This window comes from Arachis hypogaea, chromosome 10, assembly GCF_003086295.3.
Source record: "Arachis hypogaea cultivar Tifrunner chromosome 10, arahy.Tifrunner.gnm2.J5K5, whole genome shotgun sequence".
NCBI lineage: Eukaryota > Viridiplantae > Streptophyta > Magnoliopsida > Fabales > Fabaceae > Arachis > Arachis hypogaea.
The window spans coordinates 9141183-9158495 of NC_092045.1; positions in this window are offsets into that span (position 1 = coordinate 9141183).

Sequence of the window (17313 nt, forward strand, 5' to 3'; positions counted from 1 at the left end):
GCTCTCAATTGCGTTGGAAAGTAGACATCCAGAGCTTTCCAGAAATATATAATAGTTCATACTTTGCTCGAGTTTTGATGATGCAAACTGGCATTCAAAAGCCCCTTCTTTACCCTATTCTGAAGTCAAAACGCCAGAACTGGCATAAAAGCTGGAGTTAAAACACCCAAACTAGCACCAAAGCTGGCGTTTAACTCCAAGAGAGGTCTCTACACGTGTAAAGCTCAATGCTCAGTCCATGCACACACCAAGTGGGTCCGGAAGTGGATTTCTGCATCATTCACCTATTTCTGGAAACCCTAGTAGCTAGTTTCATTATAAATAGGACCTCTTACTATTGTATTTTTATCTTTTGATCATCTTTTGATCTCTTGATCACATTTTGGGGGGCTGGCCTCACGGCCATGCCTAGACCTTGTTCTTATGTATTTTCAACGGTGGAGTTTCTACACACCATAGATTAAGGGTGTGGAGCTCTGCTGTTCCTCGAGTATTAATGCAATTACTACTATTCTCTATTTGATTCATGCTTATTCTTATTCTAAGATATTCACTGCACTTCAACATGATGAATGTGATGATCCGTGACATTCATCATCATTCTCACCTATGAACGCGTGAATGACAACCACTTCCGTTCTACATTAGATCGAGCGCGTATCTCTTAGCCTCTACCCCAAAAGATCGGAGTCTTCGTGGTATAAGCTAGAATTATTGGCGGCCATTCCTAAGATCCAGAAAGTTTAAACCTTATCTGTGGTATTCCGAGGAGGATCTGAGATGGGATGACTGTGATGAGCTTCAAACTCGCGAGTGTTGGGCGTAGTGACAGACGCAAAAGAATCACTGGATTCTATTCCGACATGATCGAGAACCTACAGATGATTAGCCGTGCGGTGACAGTGCATTTGGACCATTTTCACTGAGGACGGGAGGTAGCCATTGACGCCGGTGAAACCCGAACATACAGCTTGCCATGGAAAGGAGTATGAAGGATTGGATGAAGGCAGTAGGAAAGCAGAGATTCAAGAGGAATGAAGCATCTTCATACGCTTATCTGAAAAATTCTCACCAATGAATTACATAAGTATCTCTATCTTTACTTTATGTTTTATTTATCTTTTAATTATGAAAACTCCATAACCCATTTGAATTCGCCTAACTGAGATTTACAAGGTGACCATAGCTTGCTTTAAGCCGACAATCTCCGTGGGATCGACCCTTACTCACGTAAGGTATTACTTGGATGACCCAGTGCACTTGCTGGTTAGTTGTGCGGAGTTGTGATAAAGTGTGATTCACGTTTGAGAGCACCAAGTATATTGGCACCATGGTTGATGATCACAATTTCGTACACCAAGTTTTTGGCACCGTTGCCGGGGATGCTCTATGGATATGAACTGGTGTTTTATTTTTAGGTCAAACACTAGGTTTCTGAAGGTCGAGTTGGTAAATTGAGTTCCATTGTCTGTGGCGATGGAGTGGGGAACCTCAAACCTTGTGACAATATTCTTATACAAGAATTTCTGACTTCTTTGAGCAGTGATGGTTGCCAAGGGCTCTGCCTCAATCTATTTAGTAAAATAGTCAATCCCTACTATGAGGTATTTGACTTGGCCTGGTGCTTGGGGGAATGGTCCAAGTAGATCAAGATCCCATTTCGCGAATGGCCACGGTAAGGTAACACTGATAAGCTCTTCAGGGAGAGCCACGTGGAAATTGGCATGTTTCTCACAAGGCGGGCACGTTTTGACAAACTCGACTGCCTCTTTCTGTAAGGCCGGCCAGAAAAAGCCATCTCGTATCACTTTTTTTGCTAGTGACCGAGCTCCTAGGTAGTTTCCACATATGTCACTATGTATGTCCTCTAAGACTTTCTTTGTGCTGGACGTCGGGATGCATTTTAAGAGAGGTGTTGAGATTCCTCTTTTGTATAGGATATTGTGGACCAGTTTATAGTTTTGTGCCTCTTTTACGAGCCTTTTGGCCTCCTTTTCATCCTTGGGGAGCATATCAAATTTGAGGTAGTTGACTATGGGAGTCATCCACCCTAAATGTTGTTGTGTATAGTCAGTACTTCCTCTTCTTTTGATATGGATGGTTTACAGGGTCTCTTGAATGAGATTTCTATTGTTACCCCTTGGCTTGGTGCTGGCTAATTTTGATAGAGCATCAGCTCGGGCATTAGACTCCCGAGTTATATGCCAAACCTCACTTTCTGAATAGTGTGTCAGTTGTTCTCGTGTCTCATCCAAGTACTTCTTCATAGTGGGGTCTTTAGCTTGGTAGGTGCCATTAATTTTTGAAGTTATTACTTGCGAATCACTGAACACCACCACCTTTTCTGCCTCCACTTCTTTAGCCAGCTTCAAGCCAACAAGTAGAGCCTCATATTCTGCCTGATTATTAGAAGCAGGAAACTTGAACCTCAAGGATAGTTCTATCTGAGTTCCTTGATCGCTTTCTAGAATAACACCAGCTCCGCTTCTAGATTTGTTTGATGACCCATCTACGTACAAACTCCATTTAGTAGGGTTTCCGGGACTTTCGGTGTATTCAGCGATGAAGTCGGTGAAGTAATGTGATTTGATGGTTGTCTGAGTTTCATATCTTAAGTCGAACTCAGACAACTCTACTGCCCATTGTAGAATCCTCCCCGCCAAGTCCATTTTTTGTAAGATATTTTTCATTAGTTGATTAGTGCGAACTTTAATGGTATGGGCCTGGAAGTAAGGTCGGAGCCTTCGGGATGTAAGAAAAAGGGCATAAGCAAACTTTTCTATCTTTTGATAATTCAGCTCTGCCCCTTGTAAGGCTTTGATGATGAAGTAGATAGGTTACTGCCCTTTTTCGTATTCTCGAACCAAGGCTGAAGCTATAGCCCGACTTTCAACCGATAGGTATAGCACGAGTTTTTCCCCTTTTTAAGGTCAGATAAGCATGGGTAGTTATCCCAAGAATACCTTGAATTATTGGAAGGCTTGTTCGCATTCTGGGGTCCACTCAAATTGCTTATCTTTCCTTAAGATTGCATAGAGAGGAATTAATTTCAAGGCCGATCCTGCTAAGAACCAGGATAGGGCCGCTAACCTTCCATTCAACTGTTGGACTTCTTTGATATAAGGCAGACTGTTCGTGTTAAGGATAGCTTGACATTTGTCAGGGTTTGCTTCTATGCCTCTTTGAGTCAACATGAACCCTAAAAACTTTTCAGTTTCTACTGCAAATGTGCATTTTGATGGATTTAATCTCATTTCATGCTTTCTTATAGTCGAGAATACCTCAGAGAAGTCGAATATTAGTGTTGCGTCCTCTTGGGTCTTGACGAGCATGTCGTCGACATATACCTCCATGAGTTTTCCTATGTGTGTGGAAAACACCTTGTTTATTAATCGCTGATATGTAGCCCCTGCGTTCTTTAATTCAAAAGGTATTACTATATAGCAATAGTTAGCTTTCTGGTTTGTAAATCGGGATTTGATTGCATCTAGAGTAGGTGTCCATAAAGGACAGGTATCTGTAGCCTAAGGTGGAATCAACCAGAGCATCAATGTTGGGGAATGGATAAGGATCTTTAGGGCAGGCTTTGTTGAGGTCGGTGTAATTGACACACATTCTCCATTTTTCGTTTTGCTTTTTCACCAATACAACATTGGCCAGCCAAAGCGGGTATTTGATGAAGAGATTTTCGATGGTATAGAATTTCACAAATGAAATCTTGTTGCAAGTATAGTTTCTAAACCAACAAATAATCCTTTTATGCAAAAATTTGGTTGTCACAAGTAACAAACCCCAATAAAAATAATAACCGAAGTATTCAAACCTCGGGTCGTGCAGGAAAGTGTTCTCTTTATTGGTCATGAGATGTATATTTTTTGGGTTTTGGATAAGGAATATGAAATGTAAAAGGCAAGAATCAAACTAGTAGCTAAGAAAGCTCTTGGCTAGGAATGAGAACTAGAAGTCCTATCCTCATTATCATCCTCAATTGTGACAAGAATTGTCCATTGCCCCCACTTAGTCAACCTCTAACTATGAAGGAAAGTCAAGTGAAAATAATTAATTTGATTCCTCAAGTCCTAGTCAACTCCTAAGGAAAGACTAGAGTTAGTGTAATTCAAATCAACTAGCAACTTTCAATTATCAATCAACAAAAGAGTTTGATAACTCAAGTGTCACTCATTACTCAACTCATGCCAAGAGGAGAAAATTCTACTCTAGCTTCCTTCCAAGTATTTTGTCAAACACTTGGAAGGCATAAAAGGAAAGCATAGTATAATGACAACAAGAATGAAATCTAACAACTACTAATTGAAAAGAATTAACAACAACAATCAAAGAAGGCACAATTAGCATGAATTACCTCAAATTGCATTAAAAGAAAATAAAAGGAGTAAGAGTGTATCTATAACAAAGTATACAAAATAAGAGAGATCACAACAAAAGAATAAAAGAACAAGATGTAGCAACAAGAAATTGAGAAGATAAAGTAGATGAAAAGAAGAATTAAAGCCTAGATCTAGAGAAGAATTAAACCTAATCCTAATCCTAATTCTAGAGAGAAGAGAGAGCTTCTCTCTCTAGAAACTAACTAAAACATGATCCAAACTAAACTATGACTACTTGGTAACTCACTCTCTCAATCCTCCGTCAATCCTTGGGTTTAATATCATCAGAAGTGAGTTGGATTTGGGCCTAGGAAGCCCAGAAATCGCCCTCAACAGATTCACTTTAAGTGGGTCACGTGCGAGTACCGACGCGTACGCGTACGCGTACGCGTCGCTTGACATTTTTGCTATCCACGCGTACGCGTCATGTACGCATACGCGTCACCATATGACTTCACTTTCCATGCGTGCGCGTCTGTTGCGCGTGAGCGTCGATGAGTGCATCCCAAATCCTTGGTTTTCCATGATTTCTCCACTTTGTATGCTTTTCTCTTCACTCCTTTGATCCATTCCTAGCCCTTTTCATCCTGAAATTACTAACAAACACATCAAGACATCTAGTGGAATCAAAGGTGAATCAAAATTAACAATTTAAGGGCCTAAAAAGCATATTTTTACACTTAAGCACATTTTAGGAGAGAATTATGAAACCATGCTATTTTCTTAAATAAATGTGGGAAAAGTGGATAAAATCCACCTAAATTAAGCACAAAATATACCACGAAATAGTGATGCATCAGTATTTTACCTCCCTTATAAATCCTGCTTCTAGCAGAGCCTGCACTTGCTCTTCTACGACTTGTGTTCACTTTGGTCTAAGCTTTCTACGCTTTTGCTGAACAGGTCGGGATCCTGGGTATACAGCAAGTCTATGGCACACCAGATCGGGATCAATACCGGGCATGTCAGAGGCTTTCCAGGCAAAGAGATCGGAGTTTTTCCTCAACAATTCAACGAGTTTTTTCTTTAGGCTATCCTCCAGGTTCGCCCATATACTCGTTGTCTTGTTAGGGTGGTCTCTGATTTGTATCTCTTCTATTTTGCCTTCTGGTTGAGGCCGTAGTTCTTCTCGAACTCGAACTCCACCAAACTCAATTGTGTTGACCTCTTTGCCTTCCGAGCAACCTTTCAAACTAATGTTCTTATTATAGCATTTTCTTGCTAACTTTTGATCTCCTTTGATGGTGGCAATCCCTTCAGCTGTGGAAAATTGAGATGTAGGGTGGAGACAACAGCTGTATGTCAATTCAAAGTCGTCCGACCTATTAGAGCATTGTAGGCTGAACTTACATTGACTACGATGTAGTCAACACTCAGTGTCCTTGACATGGCACCTTTTCCGAAGGTGGTGCATAATGAGATGTAACCTAGAGGTCGAATTGGTGTATCTCCCAATCTAAAAAGGCTTTTCGGGTATGCCCTTAGATCCTTTTCTAATAACCCAAGCTTGTCAAAGACGGGTTTGAACAGGATATTAGCCGAGCTGCCTTGATCTACCAAGGTTCGATGGAGGATAGCATTTGCTAGGATCATAGTTACACCACTAGGTCGTCGTGCCTGAGTACTATTCCTTGAGCATCCTCTTTAGTGAAGCAAATAGTTGGTAAGTCGGGCGATTGACCGTCCTCCTCGACTTGATACACTTCTTTGAGGTGCCTTTTTCGTGAGGATTTTGATATTTCTCCACTTGCAAATCCACCATTAATCATGTGTATATGTCGTTTGGGGGTGTGAGGATGGCATTCTGATCGTCTCTCTTCTTCATCCGTTCTTCTCTTCCTCGGGCCGTCCGACCTATCTGCTAGATATCAATCAAGTCGGCTTTCTCTGGCTAACTTTTCAATGACATTCTTTAGATTATAGCATTAATTAGTGGAATGCCTATACAGCTTATGGTACTCACAATATTCAATGTCTTCCAGCTTTCTTGTGCTTAATCGGACGAGGTGGTGGAAGCTTTTCCGTGTGACATATCTCTCTATAAACGTCAACCAGGGAAACCCTTAGAGGGGTGTAGTTGTTATACTTTCGAGGATTTTCTACATTTTTCTCCTCTTTCTTCCTGGGTTCCCTTTCTTTATCCCAAGTGTGATAGTAGGGCAAGTTAGATCGTGAAGGAGGTTCCCTAAATTGGGAGTTTTCCTCCATATTGATGTATTTTTCTACTCTTTGTTGTATTTCATCCAGAGAAGTCAGATATCTCTTTGATATTGACTAAGAAAATGGCCCTTCTCTAAGGCTATTGACCAGACCCACAATTATAGCTTCGGTTGGAAAACTCTGAATTTCCAAGCAAGTTTTGTTGAACCTTTCTATGTAGTCACGAAAGATTTTTCCGACCTCTTGCTTTACTCCTAGCAGGCTCGAGGCGTGCTTCGTTTTGTATTTCTGGGTGGAGAATCTGGTCAAAAATTTCTTGGCCAGGTCATCGAAGTTATTGACCGACCTGGAGGCAGGCTATCAAACCATTTCATTGCAGCTTTAGCTAGAGTGGTTGAAAAGACTTTGCAACGAGTGGCGTCAGCAGCATCGGCCAAGTACATTCTGCTGCTGGTCAGACGTTCCGTCATAGAGATCTATGTCAGGAAATTTGAAGTTCCAAGGAACTTTTGCCTTCATAATCTCTTCTGTAAATGGATCTTGCCCTCCCAAGGGACTTTCCTTACACTCCCCCCAATTATTCCTCCTTTGTACATCAGCTTTCAGTTTCCGTAACTTATTTTCTAACTCCTTTCGTCGCCTTACTTCTTTTTGCAACTCCCGTTCTACTTCCCATTTTTGTTCAGCCTCGTGTTTGAGCTATTGCAGCCGATCTCCTTGGTCATGGACGAGATCCAGGATCTCGGTTGCATGAGGTTGATCCTCCCCTCGGGATGGTGGACCTCGGACTGTATCCTCCTTGTTTGAGGGTTTCTTAAGGTCCCTTCCCCGTGGGGGTCATGGTGTGGTGGTGGAGGCAGAAGCAAGAGGGCTTGGTCTTCTGGCTGATCTTCTGGTTCAGACTCAGATGTCGTATAGCCATCTCTGAGCTCATGGTCCGCCATTTGTTAGAGGGTGAATCCCAGGTCCCCAGCAACAACGCCAATATTCCGAAGGTTACCTAAAATGTTGGTTTGGACCTGAACGTGAGGTCCAGACCCCGTGATGTGGCAGCGACCTCTTTGGTGCCGAGGTGCTGTCTGTCCGAGTTCCTTGTGAGGAGGTAGGAGGTGGTACCTGCAAGAGACTCAAATACTTAAGTTAGCAAGGGTTTTAAGCAGATTTTTAGTAGAGTAGAACGTGAGTTATACCTGGGATTCCAGTGTATTTATAATAGAGTAGATAACCACCTTTGTTGGAATAGTTCTATCTTTTATAATAGATGAGAATTCCCTTTATCTTGGGAGTTTGTTGGGATCTACCTTCTAGATGAGGTATAGATGGTAAGAGAGATTTACGGAGGCAGTTACTTGTTAAGTCAAGTAGAGCTGAACCTCTATGTCTTTGTCCGACCTGTTTGAAGGAGTCGGGCTTATCATGAAGTTCCCCGTTATTGGTGGACCTTTTTGGTCTTCTTAGGCCTGACTTTTATTTATTGGGCCAAGTATGAACAAGTGCATATGGTAGTAAGTCGGATATTGGTAGTAATTTTTTTTACTCTTTTCGTGTGTTGTTTCCCAATAGAGTGCAATATTAAATTCTTCAACGCTGTTAAACTGTTGATTTTGGATGTCATGTATACAATCATTTGTTGAGCAGATCTAAATACGATAGAACCTTTTTTATCGTACACTATTTCACTATCATAATGAATGGATAACAACGAAATTTCAGACATTGTGAAGAATTAATCAAGAAGATGAGGAATATCAAAGAGAAGAATGAACAACTCGTATTGAGGTTGTGTGGGTATTTATGGAGGAGATAAAGTAAAGTTTGCCGGAGGTATAGCAAACTCTATCTATTTTATAGAGTTCGCCAAGGAGTATGGCGAACCTTAATAATATAATAAAGTCCACTGGGGTTGCGACGAACTTGACTCAAATTTCATAAAAAAAAGAATTCTAAACTTTAAAGTTGGGATAATTTTTTTTTTTGAGAAAATAATGTGTTTTTTAATTTATAGTAGAAAAAAATTTGACAATTTAAACTTGGGAAATTTTATGGACTAGTTGTGATTTGTTGGAGTTATCCACGATGAACTTCAAGTGATTAAGGGAGTTGAAATTGGTTTGTTTTCGAATGTCACAATATATTTTACTTGCTTATCAATTTACAATAAAGCAATATTTCACCTTTCTTCACCAGTAGTAGAACATCCAAACCCATTTCAAAAGGATTTCAATCTATCCATTACATAAGTTTCTAAGATAATTAAAAATAAAACATGATATTCACGAACAATCTCTTTATAAGGAACTCGAGCTATCTTGTTTAGGTGTAGTAAAATAGGCTACTCGTTCCGTCTCGCCAAAGTCCGCACAAAACAAGGCGGGCCGTCTACCCTGCCAATTTAAAATGGGCTGAACTTGCTACACTGTCTGCCTTCTCTTTTTTTTCTCTAAATAATATCTAAATTAGTAATCAATAACGAAACAATATCTAAACTAGTAATCAATAATAGAATTGGTAAATTAGTAAATTAATAACACACAATTAATAACAATAACAGTCATAATAGAGAACTAAATCATTAAACAACCCTCACAAAAAAATAGATATATTATATAATATAGGGTGTGGTACGAGTTCACCTGCGAGTATGATAGAATACGGGTTTAGGGTATACCCTATCCTACCCTATCCATACTCTTAATATATTATATAATATATATGCAAAAATTATGTATGTAGTGAAGAAAGTGAATGTTGAACCTACAATCTTCCTCTTATAAAAACTTGAAATAACCATTGAATTAATTGATGATCATATTATTTGTAATTTTATGTTAGATTTTTTTAAGATTTTATTATTTTTAATTTTAATTTAAACTTAATTTTTTATTTTATTCATATATATATAATTTAGAATGGTTGAATTTTATATTTGCTTGAAATTTTTTTATTTTTCTACAGGCAGAGTAGAGTTTAGAACTTTAGAGTGCGGGTAGAATTAGGGTTGAGAAATTCTCAACTCGCAGATAGGATAGGGTAAAATTTTAAAAAAAATTTCAACTCACGGATAGAGTTAAGATAGAGTCCAAACCTTACCCAACCCTATCCATTGTCAATCCTACGTAAATATGACACCAAAAAATCCTCCCACTCCAGATTTCCACATCAACATCTTAATTCTTTCAAATTCAAATTATTTGACTACGATTAGTGCATATGGTACGTGCATGTCCAAAGCACTTGCAATGATCGCAAAGAAAGTTAAGGTTCTCACATTCAACATGGTATAAAAGTTTCTGCCAACTTGAGTTGGGCTGGACATCAAGCCCATCCACTAACCAAAGCCACATCTAAGTTAATCATGGTTTAACCTTAATTTACCACGTTAACCTAAATTACCATAGCCCCAAATTGACTGACGGTGGACTATCTCTCCCAACCCCCCTTATCCGCATCTAGCGCCAAATATAATATTTTCTTGCCGTCTCCGTCGATCTCCACCGGGAAGGGAAAGTCAACTCCGGCGAACCACCAGACCGCCACGTCTGGAGTACGGTCCGATCGTCGTCGTGAAGCTGCTTGGTCTATCGCGTGTGCTCATCGGAAGTGCCTCGAAGACGCATTTGGGTGTCCGGCCTGGGACAAGACACAACTACCCAGCACGGTCTTTCCACAAGTTGCGGTTGAATTCCTAGGGCTGTGTGGGTTTGCTAGAAACCCCGTGGCTTTCTGGAATCGCTATTGCCACCAAGAACCACTCGTTCACTGGCGGACGAGCCCGAGTAGAAGCGTGGCTTCCCTTGGGCACCACGGCGACACTGTGAGGATGGTGGGTATTTGAGATTTAAGTTAGGTGCTTGTATAGGTTTCTAATTCTGATTATTATATTTTCTGAATTGAGAAGGATTAAACATGTGTCTGTCTCTGTTGGCTGTGAACGAACTTGGGTGTTGGTGTATGAACTGTTTTTTCGATGATCTTGTTCCTGTACCAAGGAGGTTGCTTATGCTGTGTTGTTTCAGTTCTTTGACAAAAATGGTGTGATTAGTTATTCAATTTCTTTGACATATTTGGCCTTTTTGAGGTGTGCATTTATATACTCAAATTGGTAATGTTATTTTACAAGTAGGCTCAATAATTGATGTACTCGTTTTTTGTTTTTAATAGTGAATTGAGATCAATATTCTTTTTATTAAATGGTTTGTCGTTTCTTCATCCACCGAGCTACAGTGGTGCAAATTGGTTATATAATTGGTGTGGCCTGTTTTAACATGTAGCTTCTATGGAAGTAAAAGTTTATATTACCTTTTTGTTACCAAATTGAAGTTGTAATTTTTGGGTCTATCAATTCTCGTTTGAGAGTACAAGAAGTTAACATCAGATTTGTCTTGTTTATTTTTAATAATATTCTATGTTTTTTTATTTTAATTTTCTTAATGTGACTTTTCACATTGACATAATGTGCCTTGTGTGAGTTTTCTTGTGACACATATCAAAAAATTCAGTTGAGAATTACTATACATTTTGAGCAATAATGCATTGAGATCCATTTTTTTATTAGATATTTGTGGTTATAGGAATATTTACATGAGCTTTCTATTAGCAAATTGAATTTGTATTTTTTGGCACAACAGTTTTTATTTGGGAGTACACCAACTTATCCTCGGATGTGTCTTGTTCCTTTTAGCAACATTCACTCATTTTTTTTCTCAGTTTAATTTGCTTAATGTGTATTGTTCATAGTAGCTTAATGTGTCTTTTGGTGAATTTTCTTGTGATTCATGGAGGCACAATTTCAGTTGAGAATGAGTGTATATTTTTAGCATACATAGTCTTCTTGTATTGTGCAGTAAATTTTTTATCCTAACTAAAATTGGGCATGTGATTATACAAATACGTTAATTAGTTGCAGTAATTTTTTTATCTACAAAATCCATTGCGATCAACATGTGTTTTCGTACATATTTTGTTCACTCATGATTCACTGAGCGACAAGAGCAATGGTGCACAATGGTTTTATGACGGTTGTGGCTTCTTTTAACACTTAGCTGATTTTTTGAAATATTTCTAAGAGCTTTTTGTGAGCAAATTGAGATTATAATTGGTGTGTATAATAATTTGCCTTTGAGAGGGTTCGTTCTTTATCTCAGATGTGTCTTGTTCATAAGATTAGTGTACGATGGTTATAAATAGGTTAAATAAATGCTTTTCTCATTAAATTTTTTTTGTAATTTTAGATTAGTTGACTTTGGATACCACAAGCGAAGTTTCTACTTGGAATCCATTTCTGCTATTTACACAGAGACCAACTTATATACATGGGAAAGCCGGTAACACCTCATCCATAATTTTGTGATCTTGTTACAGTTCATATTCAGTTGTTTGATTCTGACAGTCCCATTGTATGTTTAACAGAAATTACTAGAGACAAGATGCTCACCATGTTACATCGCGGACTTGTTCAAAGAACTGAAAACCAACCAGGATCAAGCAAAGCTTGATGAGATAGAAGAAATTGGTTTTGGTTTCTTGAAGCTTGTTCCGAAGTGGCAAGTGAGGCAAGGCATAATGGTGATGTTGGCTAAAGCCTATGACACTGAAACAAGCACCCTCAAGATAGAAAATGGGAACATCCGCATTGTGCCGGAGATCTTCCAGGGTCTTTTTGGTATCCCTCCCAAGGGTGAGTATACCTTTACATATTACATGCCACTGAATTAGTTAGTGTTGTCTCGATCTTCATGTTCATTTCTATTATCTACGTATGACACTGTCCATCTTGCTTTATTTTATACATATCCATGTTGCAGTTGACGACTTCCCACCATTTGACAGCAGTAATGCTGCTCATGTGTCAATTAAAACAAGGTATCATCGATTGAAAACTGTGCAGCTGAGGCATTTTGTCAGGCATTGTCCAATGGATACCGAAGATGACAGGATGGAGTTCAGGAGACACTTCATCCTACTGGTGCTGAAGATATTTTTGTGCCCGACCGTGCAACATGTAATCTCCCCATGGCACATCGACACAGTCCTTGATGTATCTGATCCGGCGAGATATCATTGGCCATTGCATATTTTTAATTCGCTAGAACAGGCAATTAGGAAGTACCAACATAAAAAGAACAAATCCTGTGAGGGCTGCATGCTTGGGTTGCTGGTAATGTTGTTAATTTAAAATTCAATGTAATGTGACTAAGATGGTCATCCCTGAAACTAACTTCTTCTTACAATATCTCCAGTTGTTGTACTTTCAGAAGCTAAAGCACGGTGAACTCGAGGGTTGTCAAGAACCTGAGCCATGGCTTTCTGCATGGACTGCCAAGGAACTTAGCGCTATGGCAGAAACTATTCAACCGGAGGTAATCAATTTATTGCTTATGTGTTAAAATAGTAAATTTTTAATTCGAAGCTCGATTTATGATGCAATTGACTGCAAATGAATTTTTTGAATGCATGAATATCATGCCTTTGCACCTTATTGTTAAGCAATGGAAGATGTCGTTAATGGGTGTGTCGTTTATCATGTCCGTATTTTCGTGTTATCAAACATGATACTGCTTTAGCTGTATGTGTCTTCTTACCAGTTAATAGCCAACAACAGGATTGCAGTGAACCTGGCCGGGATGAAGATAAGGGCAAGGAGGATGCCAGTATAGAGCACAGAAGTGACCCAAGCTCCGAACGAGAAGACGTGGAGCACAGAAAAGTGAGTTAGGATTAACATTTACTAAGTTTTTCCTTTTCGTGGTTAAACGCAGATCGAGTAAATTGTTAAGCCTATGTTTTACCTTTCATTTACGTTGAGGTTGTGTTGTTGATATCATTTAAGGAATCTTCTCGCGGGCATGGGGTTAGAGAGGCTTTTAAGCACCCGGATACACATGCAGTTGCATCGGATGGTGATGACGATGACGACAAGCCAATTGCAAAGAGATTGCACCGGAGATCTGTATCAAGGATGACACCTCAATCATGTATGAGGGCTCAGGATGCACGCACGACTAATAAGACAAAGGAAAAAGAGGACCCTAAGGTGAGCAAGATGTTCTTTGTTAGTATTTGTTAGTTGCAGCTATGTAGTTTGGAACATGTGCAAGGGTTAAAGTTATGGTTAAACAGGTTACTAGTTGTGCCATTATTTAATAACCCTAGGTGACATGCTCTGTCGTTTAGCATTGGTTCTCTTTGTACTGTGAAAACACTTTGAGGAGTTTGTGAAATACTTGTTTGATATTGTGGTTTCAGGGATCCTCCATGAAGGGGGGAGTTAGCGGGGCATCATTGGGCACAACCTATCAAACAAGGACTTCAGAAGAGGAAGACGATGATGACCAGCCCATTGGCATCAGAATCTGCATCAAAACTCTTCAAAGGAAGACACCTCATCGTGGTATGGTAGAAGGGAAAATCATCACAAGCATACAGTGGGAATCAACTAATCAACCAACTGAGACAGTTGCTCCTGAACCAAAAACACCATCAACAGATTTGGTTGAGTTTCCAGAGGTTGAGGAATATTCTACTAAATTTTTTGACAGGCAAGTTATTACTACAGAACATTATTTTCGGTAGTATTTACAACTTTTTTTCCTTAATAGCCTCCCAAACAATTCCTCAAGGTTGACCACCGCAATTCTTTTTTAATTCCAAACAGGCATCCTGCCATCTTATCTCAGCGGGATCCGGAGTGCAAAATGATATGGGCAAATATAGAAAAAGGCATTTACGCCTCGAGACCCATTAGTATGGACCCGATCTAAGCAATCATTCCTAGAGGTTCTTTCTACCGCACTCCAAGTTCACAACGCCCCTCTTTCTCTCTTGGTATGACGCAACTCTTTAAATCACCCTCAACTTCTCCACCCCGACCTATTCATCCATTACTTTGGGGTCGAAAAATCACCGAGCAGGAAGAATAAAGAATCAGAGGTTGGGCTGTAAACACTTCTCTTGATAGCCACCAAACTCTGGCATCATATGAGGGTAGACCACACCTAGTGCTGTCAAGGGAAGATGTGTGCACACTGAGACCACGTGCATGGTTAAATAACAGTGTATGTAATGAAAAAGTATGTTTCGTCAATTTGTTTGTTGCTTACGCATTGTTGACATTGATGATTTTACAAATCGGTTATGTAGGTCGTACACTAGATGTGTTGCGCATTCAATGATTCAGGTCTTAAAAGATTCACGCGTGACTTTTATTGCGTGTGTCCGGGGATTCTGGTAAGGAAACGTCAATATTAATCATTTATTTACAGTATAGTTTATGAACTTTTGATAATTCGTACTTGTACAGGAAATGGTTCTGGTCCCAAAGAATCTGGAAAAATTTCATGATGGACCGAATCCAACGTATGTCGGATTGGGGCAAAACTTTGGTGTTGATACTATATATTTCGACAAGGAAATCGCTTCAAATAGAAATTGGGTACGTATGTTTGCAGTGCAACAACTTATTTAATCATAGCACCATCACAAAATATATTTGTTTTTCTTTGTAAATACAAGTAAAATACCTAGTTACAATGGTTGGTTGTGCAGTAGTTTTTCCCTGTATGTATCACCCGTCACTGGTGGATGTATGCATTTGATGTATCCGGAAAAGGCTGTTCGTACTGGATAGCATATACAGTAAACCTGATACAACACGGAGTAGGCTCGATTCATATGCGGTACCTCAACAGCTCATCCTTATTAAGCTCTATTTAACTGTTCCTGTAATATTCCGTTTAAGTTTAGTTGTTTCTGTCTTAGGCAAGGATCATTGAAGATATTGCACAGGTGGCTATCTCTACTTATAGGCCCACACTAAAAGGGCTGCCTTGCACTTATGCCTCCGTGCCAATACAACCAAATGGGTGATTTTTTCCTCCAAGATCTCGCAATGTATTTATTTTTTAGTTACAATGAGTTGTTCCACTAATAAAATTGCATTTTTTTTCCGTTCGCTTAGATTTGACTGTGGTGTGTATACAATAAAATACATGGAGTACTAGAAGAAAGACACAAAACTAAATGACTGGGATTATGTGAGCTCCATAACCTATATACCTTATTGCCATATTTTTTTAACATGTCAATGTCTGTACCGAGAAGTAGTTCTTTAACATTGTTTTTTATATGCAGGACGTCATCAAGTTATACAAGTTGGAAATAATATTAGACATCATCATCCTATGTCACAAGAATATATCCATTGGAGCTGCCTTGAATGCCCTTGACAGCAGTGCTCGACCTCCTGTGCGCCGCAACCAACCAAGAAACAAACGTATGGAGGTTAGAATTCCATTCACAGCTCCTGATACAAAGAGCATACTTCGGCGGGCTGGAGGAAAGCCGAAGAAAAAGTCCACTAGAAGGAGCTAACATATGGGAAGATGTAGGCTATATATTACGTCCTTGTTTACATGTGGAGGGAATTTCCTCACATCCTATGCTATATTTTGTTGAGACTAGACAAATTACTTTTCCTACACAATGTGACTATTTCTTTTGGATTGTTAGGTTGTTTATAAATAGTTGCACTGTAGACCTTGACAAACTTTATTGGCTATTTCAACGATAATGCATTTATTGTTTATATGAATTTTGTCTTTTGCACCCTGGTTTGGGATAATTTTGTGCACAGGCTCGATAACTAATGCATTTTTTAAGTATAATGTTGCCAATGAATACACCTCTTAAGGTTCCTACATGTATATGGATGTCTCTACTTATCTTAGTCATGCATTATTACTCATATTTTGTACGCAGGTGACTGAAAACAGAATTGTGTTCTGGTGGAAGTGTAAATTCTGCTTTATATGTCTGTTTTAGCTGTGCACCGTTAGAGGTGGCTTTCCACAGATGTGTCATTCTAGAAGAGGTGTTTACTTTCATGACTTATTGCAGGTGGCTAGATATAGATGTGTATTTTTCAAGAAGTGTATTCTAGCAGTGACTTTTTACGCAGTGTCTTCATAGGGATGTGTCTTTTTTCAGGAAGTGTCTACTAGACGTGACTTTTTAGGATATGTCTTCATATGGATGTGTCTTTTACGAATGTGTCTTTCAATATTCTGCGAGATGTGTCTTCTGTGATTATGACTTTCTATTAGGTGTATTCATATGGATGTGTCTTCCGTGAGATGTGTCTTACGTGTTATCTGTTCCATAGGAATGTGTCTTTTTCCAGGAAGCGTCTCCTAGATGTGATTTTCTAGGGTATGTCTTCGTAGGGATATGTCTTCTACGAGATGTGTCTTTTACGAATGTGTCTTTCGTGTATTCTGTGAAATGTGTCCTCTGATATTATGAGTTTCTATTAGGTGTATTCACATGGATGTGTCTTCTGTGAGATGTGTGTTACGTGTTTGTTAATCAATATCACATAACTTTCATTGGTAAGCAAAATTCAAACTTAAGAAACTTGTCAGGAGTTGACAATATAAATCAATGGATATAAACTCATTAAATAATGAGATATCGTTGTTAACAATGTTTATTTATTTAACAAGATGAATAACTTGGCAATGATAATAGTAAAAAGGTCACAAATAATAAAGGGATATCTCCATACAAATCTATAATAAAAATTCTTCTAAGCAGGCCAAAATGAGTTTAATAACGACAAAAACCCGCCATGTTCCTGTGATTCATTCGCTCTTCTAGCAAAATCCATCACTACATCTTGATTCAATGCTTGATCAACTTCCTAAAAATAACAAACATTCATAGACAAACAGTGAATAACAGTTACAACTTTATCCATATAGTCATGTTA